The sequence below is a fragment of the Doryrhamphus excisus genome, linkage group LG7 (assembly GCF_037039965.1).
Source record: "Doryrhamphus excisus strain RoL-2023G ecotype Guam linkage group LG7, RoL_Dexc_Guam_v1.1, whole genome shotgun sequence".
NCBI lineage: Eukaryota > Metazoa > Chordata > Actinopteri > Syngnathiformes > Syngnathidae > Doryrhamphus > Doryrhamphus excisus.
The window spans coordinates 18,189,524-18,203,421 of NC_136363.1; the positions used below are offsets into that span (position 1 = coordinate 18,189,524).

The following is a 13,898-nucleotide window of genomic DNA, read 5'->3' on the forward strand; positions in this document are numbered from 1 at the left end:
CTTTAGTGACTGTTATATTGTTATATACAATATTTTTATACACTATACTGTTATATACAATCACAGGGCACATATAGACAAACAACCATTCACACTCACATTCATACCTATGGACAATTTGGAGTCGCCAATCAACCTAGCATGTTTTTGGAATGCACCGGGAGAACATGCAAACACCACACAGAGATGACCGAGGGTAGAATCGAACTCGGGTCTCCTAGCTGTGTGGCTTTTCTATATACCGTGATGGTTATTTTTGCCTGATGTCTTTCTTATGGTGGAGTCATGAACCCCAGATATTGTTGTGGGGTCTTTTGTGACCACTTGGATGACTTACACTGTACTCTTAGAGTCATTTTGGTTTTGCCGGCTACTCCTGGGAAGGTTCACCACTGTTCCGTGTTTTCACCATTTGCGGATAATGGCTCTCTCTGTGGTTTGCAGGAGTCCCAAAGTTTTAGGAAGGGCTTTTGGACCTTTTACACTTGAATTTAGCTATAATAAACCGCAGTTGTTATGTTTTAACGGGGGAGGCAATCACTTTTTCCACACCACTGTATATGTTCATTAACGCTCGTTTGTTAGTGCCCCCTTGTGGTGGCAGGGGATTCATGCTAAACCTCACAGGTTTCACAATAGTGTACTGGAAGCGTGTTGTTTAAAATGTAGCCTTCATGCTGGAATTTAGACAGCTTAAAAGCGCTTTTAGTAAGCTCTACCGGGAACACTTGTGTGTCTGTAACTTTTAATGCTAATAAGCTGTGTTTTCCCCTGACAGACTCTCCCAACAAGCTCACTTTATCCACTTTTAACACACATACACTCGAACTGTACACTAGCAATATCACACGAGGCAAAAACAAACTGGTCAAACTGGCACCTCCCATGTCTGTAATTTAAATTGGAAGGGTAGCCAGGTGTCATATTGAGATGTGTAGCGAAGCCTGAAGAAGCTTGATGTTTTAAGCACGAAAACATGTCTGGCACCAACCTTCTAAATAGGTTTTTAACCTAATTAGAGCCCCATAGACATGAAATAACACCCCTATAGTTAATGTGGTTGACTATTAGTAGTACAAAAATATTGAAAGACAAATATATATGTAGTATTCCGCCCACTAGACACCAGTAATGTTCATTATTGTGACATTATATTAGACCATCACACTGCACATGTCACCATAATAGAGTGAAAAGCAGTTCCCCTCGCATTCAGTGTGGAAGTGGTGCACTTTTAGCTTCTTTGTCCTTCTTTTCCACTCTGTTTTAAATACTTTCTAAACTTCAAAATAGAGTAAATAATTTAGAAGCCACTGAGTTAGCTTGGGGCGGCACGGCGGTCGAGTGGTTAGCGCACAGACCTCACAGCTAGGAGACCAGGGTTCAATTCCACCCTTGTCCATCTCTGTGTGGAGTTTGCATGTTCTCCCCGTGCATGCGTGGGTTTTCTCCGGGTACTCCGGTTTTCTCCCACATTCCAAAAACATGCTAGGTTAATTAGCGACTCCAAATTGTCCATAGGTATGAATGTGAGTGTGAATGGTTGTTTGTCTACATGCTGGCGACCAGTCCAGGGTGTACCCCGCCTCTCTCGCCTGAAGACAGCTGGGATAGGCTCCAGCACCCCCCACGACCGGTAGAAAATGAATGAATGAATGAGTTAGCTTGCTAGCTTGCTAATAGTTATAGCCATGGTCCTTTCTGGCTGTGATCCCATACATTACAGTTTGTAATTTGGTGTAAAGAAAGAATAATTGGAGTGTAAACGTGACTATAGGGGTGTTATTTTATATATACAGTGCTCTAATAACGGTAAAGATTGTAGTCTATTTAAAGTCATTTTATTGTAGCTGCAAAAATTCACTTATCGTGGTTGAATCCGGAAGCAGTTAACCGTGATAAACGAGGGAAGACTGTATACTAAGCGTGTAGAAAATGAATGAATGAATGAGTTAGCTTGCTAGCTTGCTAATGGTTATAGCCATGGTCGTTTCTGGCTGTGATCCCATACATTACAGTTTGTAATTTGGTGTAAAGAAAGAATAATTGGAGTGTAAACGTGACTATAGGGGTGTTATTTTATATATACAGTGCTCTAATAATGGTAAAGATTGTAGTCTATTTAAAGTCATTTTATTATAGCTGCAAAAATTCACTTATCGTGGTTGAATCTGGAAGCAGTTAACCGTGATAAACGAGGGAGGACTGTGTGTCCTCGCCCCTGCGTTGTGGTGAAAAGGTCACCTCGCCCTCCCGTGTGGCGGCGAGATGGAAACCGCCGTCAATGCGGCGTGTCAATTAACACGTCTGCTGTTAACAAGCTAACCGCGTCACATGACATCTCTGCTCGCCGGCACCTTTGCTCCTTTTTTTTCCTCGCCTGCTGTTTCCCAAACCAATTATTTCCCTCTCCTCCATGACAATGAAACTTGAAAGTAAATTGATTGAGGTTTCTATGTGGAGGACATTGTCCATGATGTTGGTGCGTCTCCCGTCTGCTGGGGATTGATGCCTAAGGTGAGAGGTCACCGGACCTCAGCAAACTTAATAGACCTTCCTTTGTGCAGCGGGGACGGACGCAAACAGTTATGTCAGAATGCGGTAGAAGATTGAGGGGCGACTAAAAGACGGCGTCAGCATCAATTTGGCGCATGTGCCTTATCATGGCTGTTATGGCTATGGAGTGTCTTATTGGATTACAAGGAATTATCCATTCTGAGGTCTCGGGATCGCGATCACCCACGGGCGTCCTTAATTACCCGCCGCCTGTCAGCCGTCTTCTGCTTTTTATGACCGCGGCGAGACCACACGTGTCCCGCCAGAGGAGACGCCAGGAATGTGATCTCTGAATAAGGACACCACAAGCTTAAATGAGACGCAGCTTATGATGGATGCATGAAGGGGAAGGGGGGGGGGGGTGACGGCAGTTTTTTTTTGTGTGTGTGTGTGTGTCATGACAAGTGGCGTCCGGGGCCAGTGCATCAATAACACATGATTACACCCCCCACCACCCCCACCCCCTTCCCTGCATGCTACACTGAGCAACAACATGCACCTCCCAGGTGAGTTTGTTTAATAAATGAGGGAGACTTTTGCATGAAACCACTCGGCTGTTCCAAATTCAAAATGCTATCAAGAGCCACAACAATCCTTCATGGGAGGGGGGGGTGGGTCGTCAACAGAAAAGAACCTCAAACATCCCAAAATAAAAACATCAGGGTTTTTTTTTTTACTATTATAAACACTTTGCTGTTAAATTATCCTATTAAATCCTCAGTTAATTGCAGTCTATTTAGTTATTTTTTAAATTAAAACACATTTTTTTAGTAAAATATATTTTATAAAATATATAGTATATATATTTTATAAAATAGATATATATAATATATATATATAATATAATAAATGAATAGTAATACAAATATAATAGTTTTTTTCCTAAAGCAAAAAGAAACACCACCATTCAGTCTATTTACTTGTGTATTTCATACATTCATACATTTTTTATGCCGCTTATCCTCACTAGGGTCTTGGAAAAGCTGGAGCCTATCCCAGCTGACTTCAGGTGACAGGACTGGTCGTTGTGTATTTTTTGTCGTTAAAAAAATATATTTTAAAAAGTAATAATAATAAAAAGTAAATAAATCAAATAATTGTGATGAACTCATTACTCATTATGGTCATATCACCTCGTACTTCGGTACGGGACAAAAAATTACAAAATTTAAAAATTCAAAAAAAAAAACAACAACCTTAAACTGTATTATGGAAAGCAGGAAGTGAACAAATGTAACAGTTACTGATTGTAAAAGTACCAGATGGAGGGGTAGGATTTAATAAGCTTTGCTTCTTCCTACTCCTTTTGGACATGTGGAACTGTGAACTGATTATGTGATGCATTCAATTGTAATCTAATGTATGTTCATGCTTCTTTGTTTCTTTTTGCTTTAGGAAAAAAAAAACAATAAGTATAGGAGACATTTTGTAAATTATATTTGTATTAGTATTTGTTTATTATAATGATTTTTATTTTAAAAATGTGTTTAATTTAAAAAATAGGTAAATAGACTGCAATTAACTGAGGATTTAATAAGAGAATTTAACAAGAAAGCGTTTATAAGAGTACAAAAAAAACTTGATTTTTAGTTTGGTACTTTTAAAATCAGTAACTGTTACATTTGTTCACTTCCTGCTTTCCATAATACATTTTTTTTTATTTAAAAATTTTGTAATTTTTTATTTTTTCCCCTGTACCGAAGTACGAGGTGATATGACCGTAATGATTTCATCACAATTATTTGATTTATTTACTTTTTATTATTATTACTTTTTAAAATATAGAATTTTAACAACAAAAAATACCCAACGACCAGTCCTGTCGCCTGAAGTCAGCTGGGATAGGCTCCAGCATACCCGAGACCCTAGTGAGGATAAGCGGCATAGAAAATGGATGAATGTATGAAATACACAAGTAAATAGACTGAATGGTGGTGTTTCTTTTTGCTTTAGGAAAAAAAACGATAAGTATAGGAGACATTTTGTAAATTATATTTGTATTACTATTCATTTATTATAATGATTTTTATTAAAAATTGTGTTTTAATTAAGAAAATAAGTAAATAGACTGCAATTAAATGAGGATTTAATAAGAGAATTTAACAAGAAAGCGTTTATAATAGTACAAAAAAAACCCTGACTTTTACAATCAGTAACTGTTACATTTGTTCACTTCCTGCTTTCCAAATTTTTTTTTTTTTTTTTTTTTAAATATTGTAATTTTTTGTCCCGTACCGAAGTACAAGGTGATATGACCATACAATGACATTATGTTTTGCATAGAACCTGGCCAGGGAGGTGTGTATTTCCCTAGCAGCACAATCAGAACCAAGGACAGCTCCTACCTCTTCAACGGTGCTCAAATGTCTGCATGCTGGTACCCCCATGTAACTCCCTCATCCTCCCTCCTCACTCCCTCCCTGCCTGGCCAATCGTGTCTCTTGAGAGCACACACACACACACACATACACACACATACACACACACAGGGAGAAAAGCGCATCCGGCGGCTGGAGCGATGTGGCGCTCACGTCGTCTTTAAAAAGAGAGGGAGGGAAGGCAGGCATCATCGTCCAAATAGAAGGCACACATAGCGGCGAGAGAGATGGCGCGATAAGGACTAGCTAGCTGCTTCACCTCCGCGGACCTCCTCCATCAGCCCCGGCGACTGGGTTACATGACAGAAGGCAGCTTGTAGAGCACACACACACCATCACCGCAGCGCCATTGACTCTTTTCAGCTCCTTTTTAAGCAAGCTTTTACTCTCCCGCTCGGTGAGTACATTTGTGCTTTTTTTTTTTTCTTTTTTGTCAGCGTCCTTTTTTCTTTTTTTTTTTTTTTAATTTCCTCCCCTCCATTTTTTTAATTTTTTTTTCTTTTGCTGATGTTTAATTAAAGCATTGACGTTGTGGGTTTTTTTCTTTTTTTTTAAATTTTTTTTTTTTTTTTTTTTTTCAAGTTTCCAGCATGTACTTGTCCTGATGGCTGTGCTCGTGCACGCGTCACTTGCACTTTGCTTTCCAGGGCTGAGAGCCTGCAGCGGTTCTCAGTCGTTGTTGAGAATTTTTTTTTTTTTTTTTACAAAAATATTTCTCATTTTTATCTTTTTTTTTTTTTTTTTTTTTTGGTAATATTTCTTTGTTGATTTGGTTTGCATTTTGCGGTGTGGTTTGTTGCCTCCCACTTTTGTCATTTTAAACAATCTTCTCGCTGGAGTCCAGCCATGCTTTGACTTCTTTGGAGTCCTTTTTGGGGACGTTGGGACTTTTCTTGCAGCCGAGCTTTACAGGTTTGTTGTTTTTTTTTTAATATGCTTTCGCTTTTTTTGGGATGGTTTTTTTTTTGTTTTTGGTGGATAAATGATGCTAGGTGGACTTGGTTTTTGTTTTCTGTGTCCACAAGGAGGAAGACCGCCCCCTCCTCTAACCCTACTTTGGAGATTAAATACTGCTAAAATGTTGTTGTTGAAATGTGAATGTCAGCAGCTCAATAGGTACAACCAATACAAGACTTCCATTGAAAATTAAGTATTTTTAAAGATAATCATATTTGCTATTAAATTTATATTAATTTAATAGTATGTTTATGATTGTGGTTGTAGTGTAAACTGTGTTGCATCATACTGGGAGGTGTTTTTAATATTTGGACCCTCCCTTGACCCAAATATTAGGCATTCTGTCATGGCTAGAGGACTTACAGAAGGTGTTTTTGCGTGCTTTTGGTTGACCTGGAGTCACAGATGTTCTAGAACCGACCAACCAGGAACTGTACATGTTTTTTTTTTGTTTTTGGTGGATAAATGATGCTAGGTGGACTTGGTTTTTGTTTTCTGTGTCCACATGGAGGAAGACCGCCCCCCCTCTAAACCCTACTTTGGAGATTAAATACTGCTCAAATGTTGTTGAAATGTGAATGTCAGCAACTCAATAGGTACAACCAATACAAGACTTGCATTGAAAATTAAGTCTTTTTAAAGATAATCATATTTTCTATCAAATTGATATTAATTTTATAGTATGTTTATGATTGTGGTTGTAGTGTAAACTGTGTTTCATCATACTGGGAGGTGTTTTTAATATTTGGACCCTCCCTTGACCCAAATATTAGGCATTCTGTCATGGCTAGAGGACTTACAGAAGGTGTTTTTGCGTGCTTTTGGTTGACCTGGAGTCACAGATGTTCTAGAACCGACCAACCAGGAACTGTACATGTTTTTTTTTGTTTTTGGTGGATAAATGATGCTAGGTGGACTTGGTTTTTGTTTTCTGTGTCCACAAGGAGGAAGACCGCCCCCTCCTCTAACCCTACTTTGGAGATTAAATACTGCTAAAATGTTGTTGTTGAAATGTGAATGTCAGCAGCTCAATAGGTACAACCAATACAAGACTTCCATTGAAAATTAAGTATTTTTAAAGATAATCATATTTGCTATTAAATTTATATTAATTTAATAGTATGTGTATGATTGTGGTTGTAGTGTAAACTGTGTTGCATCATACTGGGAGGTGTTTTTAATATTTGGACCCTCCCTTGACCCAAATATTAGGCATTCTGTCATGGCTAGAGGACTTACAGAAGGTGTTTTTGCGTGCTTTTGGTTGACCTGGAGTCACAGATGTTCTAGAACCGACCAACCAGGAACTGTACATGTTTTTTTTTTGTTTTTGGTGGATAAATGATGCTAGGTGGACTTGGTTTTTGTTTTCTGTGTCCACATGGAGGAAGACCGCCCCCCCTCTAAACCCTACTTTGGAGATTAAATACTGCTCAAATGTTGTTGAAATGTGAATGTCAGCAGCTCAATAGGTACAACCAATACAAGACTTGCATTGAAAATTAAGTCTTTTTAAAGATAATCATATTTTCTATCAAATTGATATTAATTTTATAGTATGTTTATGATTGTGGTTGTAGTGTAAACTGTGTCGCATCATACTGGGAGGTGTTTTTAATATTTGGACCCTCCCTTGACCCAAATATTAGGCACTCTGTCATGGCTAGAGGACTTACAGAAGGTGTTTTTGGGTTCCTTTTGGTTGACCTGGAGTCACAGATGTTCTAGAACCGACCAACCAGGAACTGTACGTCTTCTTTTTGTCATTTTGTGGGTTTTCTCAAATCTTTTTGGTTTGTTTGATTCCACCAAGATGGATTACCAGGACTTATGGATGTGAACAATTTCCACTTTGTTGTTGTGCTTATTTGCTCTACTTGTAACAGAACACAAACTAATGTACACAAGTTTGATTCTGGTGTTGTTAAAAAGTTAATAATCGATGCTTCAGTGGTTTTTAGTGATGTTTTAAGATCATTTTAGCATGTGGCTAGCTAGCAGATAGCAGGTGTACATCAACATACACTATTGATTATATTTATGCTGCATTTAAGGAAACTGGGATGTTTGGATCCAACCTAAATGTGTCAGAACACAACAACGGCAGCATAAAATCTTGAACTCCGAACCGCTTTGAACGCAGCACGGTGGAGTTTATCTGACCCAAAACTCAAGCGTCATTGCGTCTTTAAACGATTAGCGCTTACAAACTGAACCCAAACGGGGCTTGCGTCAACAGCCCGCGAGGTCCAATTAGCGGTTGCATCACATCACACTTCCCATGTCATCACCAGCAGACCTTTGGTCACCTCCCCTCCACACCCCACCCCCGCTAAAGCACCATGATAGCATCCATTACGTCCTGCGGTGTTTGCCTCGCCACCTTATACACCCCACCACCCACCCCCACCCCTCCATCGCCACCTCCAACCCCTCGGGCTGCTTCCTTGTTATCTCCGCCGAGCCCGGCGCCGGTCAGGAAAAATATGATAGCGTAAACTGTATGTGGAAGTAGCATGAATAAAACATCTGGAAGAGAGCGTCTTGTTGTTGCACCTTCACTGTCACTTTAATGACAGCTGGGAATGTTAAAGTGGACACTTATTATTATTATTATACCCTGAAACGGAATATTCATTCTTCACATTAATATATAGCATGTTTTTCTCCATATATACGTAGGTAGCATCTATTTCGTGGAACGTTCCATTGAGTGAGCTTCAAAGGGGGTTATCATATGCGTGTTCAAAGTTAAGCTAGACTGGTTGTGTTGTGGCTGCACGTTAGTTGAGTGGTTAGCATGCTCGGAGCTAGGAGACCAGGGTTCAATTCCACCCTCGGCCATCTCTGTGTGGAGTTTGCATGTTCTCCGTGGTTTTGTCTGTGTACTCCGGTTTCCTCGTACATTCCAAAAACATGCTAGGTTAATTAGCGACTCCAAATTGTCCATAGGTATGAATGTGAGTGTGAATGGTTGTTTGTCTATATGTGCCCTGTGATTGTATATAACAGTATAGTGTATAAAAATATAACAATATAACAGTCACTAAAGTCATCATACAGCAACTTCACACTCAAATATACAAACATTTACCAATATATATATATATTAAAAAAAACTCCTTAAAAGTTTTCCCATACTGTATTGCATTTGAGTAACGCATTCATTGGGGTGCTGCAATGACGTTAGCCCCTCTCTGGGCTCCTCAAATAAAGGAACACATCATCAAAAGTATAAGATGCAGATGTATTTACTACACTAAAACGGTCTGAAAGTTTAATGAATGTTAAGGAATGTTTCTTCCCACATTCCAACAACATGCTAGGTTAATTAGCGACTCCAAATTGTCCATAGGTATGAATGTGAGTGTGAATGGTTGTTTGTCTATATGTGCCCTGTGATTGTATATAACAGTACATATAGTGTGTAAAATATTGTATATAACAATATAACAGTCACTAAAGTCATCATACAGCAACTTCACACTCAAATATACAAACATGTACCAATATGAATTTAAGAAAATCCTTTAAGGTTTTCCCATACTGTATTGCATTTGAGTAACACATTCATTGGGGTGCACATTCAATGGTTGTTTGTCTATATGTGCCCTGTGATTGGCTGGCCACCAGTCCAGGGTGTACCCCGCCTCTCGCCCGAAGACAGCTGGGATAGGCTCCAGCACCCCCCCGCGACCCTTGTGAGGAAAAACTGTAGAAAATGAATGAATGAATGGTTGTGTCGTGGGACTTGACTTCTTTTTACACTTGTGTCACCATTAAGAATGTAAAGAAAATGACATTTCTTTGCTGTTATAATATTTTTTTACACTTAAATGTGGTTCAAATATCACTAAAATTGCCATAGTTCGACCCTGGGACAGTTATTGTTATTTATGTTTGTATTTAGCATGTTTTTAACATTAATTATACACTAAAATGAGGTGGTGTAATTGGAGTATTGTGTAATTCCACAATTCAGTGAGCTTCAAGTGACTTTTTTGTCGATTTTTCTTTGGCTTTTTGCATGACTCAACACAAAATAAGCTAAAACAATTGTCATAGCCACAGTTTGACACTGGAACTGACAATTTTTTTTTATTTTCTATGGAGTAAAGTGTCCCAGACAGGCCAGCCTACCTCTTCAAATTGATCTTGAGCTTTCCATTGCATCATGGGATAGATGAGGATGTGTTTTCTGTCGGCTTGAACCAATCCAAGTTGTTTCCTAGATATCGTATCCTTCCTTCCTCGGTTGGTTGTGCTGAGGATTAAAGAGACTTTGGGGGAAATAGACATTTTGACGTGTGGAGTTCGGTTACAAAGAAAGAAACAAACAGCTTTTGCACAGTCTGGTTCTGACTCAAGACCCATGGGAGCGATCCTGGTTTAGGGCCGCCTCAGTATCAACTGATATCCTGGTTGTTGGGTACTGACTATATAGTATTTGTCGAGTCCAAATATCATGCTTTTTTGGATTTTTTTTCAGTGTTTAATCTTCTTAAAGCTGCACTTTTGCACAATACTTGTGTCCGTATTTGCATTCATCGCTTTAAAGTTCAGCCGGTCCGGGCCGCTCGTCTCGTCACGGCGTGCTCGAGCATCGATCGGGCCGAGCTGACAGCTTCCTGGGCGACATCAGCTTGGGGTCAAGTTAATTTATTCATTACACTTCTCTAATCACGCCCTTCATCAAATTATGTTCAGGCGCTGCGGCCAAAACATTGCAAATGACTTCTCAGATTGCGCGTACATGTACATACTGTAAATATATGTTGCATATAGATCAGCTGTGTTCTGGTTTACTTAACACAAATCTAAATGCACGTTTGTAGTACTTGTTACTTCATTGTAATAGTTATTGATATTGCTGTCCAATGGTTTCTATTGGTATTGATTGTACTGTTGTTATACAACCGAGGTGAGATGACTCACAAACTTGACTGTTGCCGTGGCAACAGGCACGACTTGTCAGCTAGCCCCTATGACCGTGTTAATGCCCTCAAAGCAATTAACCGGGACATTTTTGCTACAAATTCATAAAAAACAGCAGATGTGTGCTTTTGTATGGAAGATCTTTGACTAGAATTTGAAAGAGGATCTTTGGCTAGAATTTTACAGTAGGGCAGACTCATCCCATATCGGGGGTCTTAGACCATAATTATTGCAGTACTTTCTTTAAAACAACAGAACACTTTTATCATATAGAGGCTCTTTGACTAGAATTTTACGGTACAGCTATAAAACAGCAGATTACCATCATTTCGAGGCTCTTTGACCAGAATTTTACAGTACAGATATAAAATAGCAGACTACTATCATATAGAGGCTCTTTGGCCTGAATTTTACAGTACAGCGATAAAACAGCAGACTACTATCATATAGAGGCTCTTTGGCCTGAATTTTACATTACAGCTATGAAACAGCAGATTACCATCATTTCGAGGCTCTTTGACCATAATTTTACAGTACAGCTATAAAACCGCAGACTGCTGTCATATAGAGGCTCTTTGACTAGAATTTTACAGTACAGCTATAAAACAGCAGACTACTATCATATAGAGGCTCTTTGACTAGAATTTTACAGTACAGCTATAAAACAGCAGACTACTATCATATAGAGGCTCTTTGACCAGAATTTTACAGTACAGCTATAAAACCGCAGACTGCTGTCATATAGAGGCTCTTTGACTAGAATTTTACAGTACAGCTATAAAAAGCAGACTGCTATCATATAGAAGCTCTTTGACCATAATTTTACAGTACAGCTATAAAACCGCAGACTGCTGTCATATAGAGGCTCTTTGACTAGAATTTTACAGTACAGCTATAAAAAGCAGACTGCTATCATATAGAAGCTCTTTGACCAGAACTTTACAGTACAGCTATAAAACAGCAGACTGCTATCATATCAAGGCTCTTTGACCATAATTTTACAGTACAGCTATAAAACAGCAGACTGCTATCATATCGAGGCTCTTTGACCAGAATTGTACAGTACAGCTAGAAAACAGCAGACTGCTATCATATCAAGGCTCTTTGACCATAATTTTACAGTACAGCTATAAAACAGCAGACTGCTATCATATCGAGGCTCTTTGACCAGAATTGTACAGTACAGCTAGAAAACAGCAGACTGCTATCATATCAAGGCTCTTTGACCAGAATTTTACAGTACAGCTATAAAACAGCAGACTGCTATCATATAGAGGCTGACATACAGATGATCTTTGACTAGATTTTTTTGCATTAAGTTCTTAAAATCAGAGCCCTCCTGTCCAATGGAGGATCTTTGACCAGAATTTTACAGTAGGTCCTTAAAAACAGCAGACTCCTGACATACAGATGATCTTTGACTAGATTTTTTTGCATAAACTTCTTAAAATCAGAGGCCACCTGTCCTATGCATGATCTTTGACAAAAAAAATTATACTAGCTCGTAAAAAAACAGCAGACTCCTGACCTACAGATGATCTTTGACAAGATTTTTTTTGCATAAACTTCTTAAAATCAGACCCCTCCTGTCCTATGGAAAAAAATTTACACTAACTCGTTAAAAACAACAGATGATTTTTGACTATATTTTTTGCATTAGTTTTGTTAAAAACACAGACAATTCCGCTAGTGGATCTTTGACTAGAATTTTCCAGTGAGCGCTCTGTTCCTGTAGAGGATGTTGAACTAGAAGTTTCCAGTAAGTACTTGAAACCGGCTACTGTCAATCCTTAAAAACAGCTGAGCACTCATGTCATATAAGAGATCTTTGACTAGAATTTTACAGTAGGTCCTTCAAAACAGCAGACTCCTGACCTACAGATGATCTTTGACAAGATTTTTTTTTTGCATAAAATTCTTCTAATCAGAGCCCTCCTGTCCTATGGATGATCTTTGATAAATATTTTTTCACTAGCTTGTTAAAAACAACAGATGTTTTTTGACTATTTTTTGCATTAGTTTTGTTAAAAACAGAATTCCGCCAATGGATCTTTGACTAGAATTTTACAGTGAGTGCTCTTTTCCTGTAGAGTATGTCGGACTCGAAGTTTCCAGTAAGTACTTAAAACCGGCTACTGTCATGAAATTTTACATTCAATCCTTAAAAACAGCTGAGCACTAATGTCATATAGGAGATCTTTCACTAGAATTTTACAGTAGGTCATTAAAAACAGCAGACTCCTGACCTACAGATGATCTTTGACAAGATTTTTTTTGCATAAAGTTCTTAAAATCAGACCCCTCCTGTCCTATGGAAAAAAATGTACACTAACTCGTTAAAAACAACAGATGGTTTTTGACTATATTTTTTGCATTAGTTTTGTTAAAAACACAGACAATTCCGCTAGTGGATCTTTGACTAGAATTTTCCAGTGAGCGCTCTGTTCCTGTAGAGGATGTTGAACTAGAAGTTTCCAGTAAGTACTTAAAACCGGCTACTGTCAATCCTTAAAAACAGCTGAGCACTAATGTCATATAAGAGATCTTTGACTAGAATTTTACAGTAGGTCCTTCAAAACAGCAGACTCCTGACCTACAGATGATCTTTGACAAATTTTTTATACTAGCTCGTTAAAAACAACAAGACGGTTTTTGACTATATTTTTTTCAGTAGTTGTGTTAAAAACACTGACAATTCCGCTAGTGGATCTTTGACTAAAATTTTACAGTGAGTGCTCTGTTCCTGTAGAGTATGTTGGATTAGAGGTTTCTAGTAAGTACTTAAAACCATCATAAAATTTTACATTCAATCCTTAAAAACAGCTGAGCACTAATGTCATATAGGAGATCTTTGACTAGAATTTTACAGTAGGTGCTTGATTAGTAATAAATACTGAATTGACTCCATTCATAGAATATGTATTCTTGAAATAGCAAATAGGAAGTCGGCTGAAAAAAGGGATCTGGTCGAGGGGAGAAGGGGGGTCGCAACCTCAATTTGCGGTTATCCGCTACTGCGAAGGCGCAGGTGTACCCAATGAGACCCGGTCACTGGCTCTGTGTACCCCCCAG

General features: G+C 38.6%; 1 protein-coding gene across 2 annotated transcripts in view; it reads left to right on the forward strand.

The window, feature by feature from the left end:
* Positions 1-5,044: 5,044 nt before the first annotated feature.
* Positions 5,045-13,898, forward strand: part of ralylb (RALY RNA binding protein like b) — a 73,443-nt gene continuing 64,589 nt past the window's right edge. The window contains exon 1 of one of the 2 annotated variants that reach the window (XM_058059845.2): positions 5,045-5,331. The gene's annotated coding sequence lies outside the window, so the exon portion shown is untranslated. Of the gene's footprint in view, positions 5,332-5,499; positions 5,847-13,898 lie in introns of those variants that run through there. The other variant, XM_058059846.2, reaches the window with a different exon arrangement.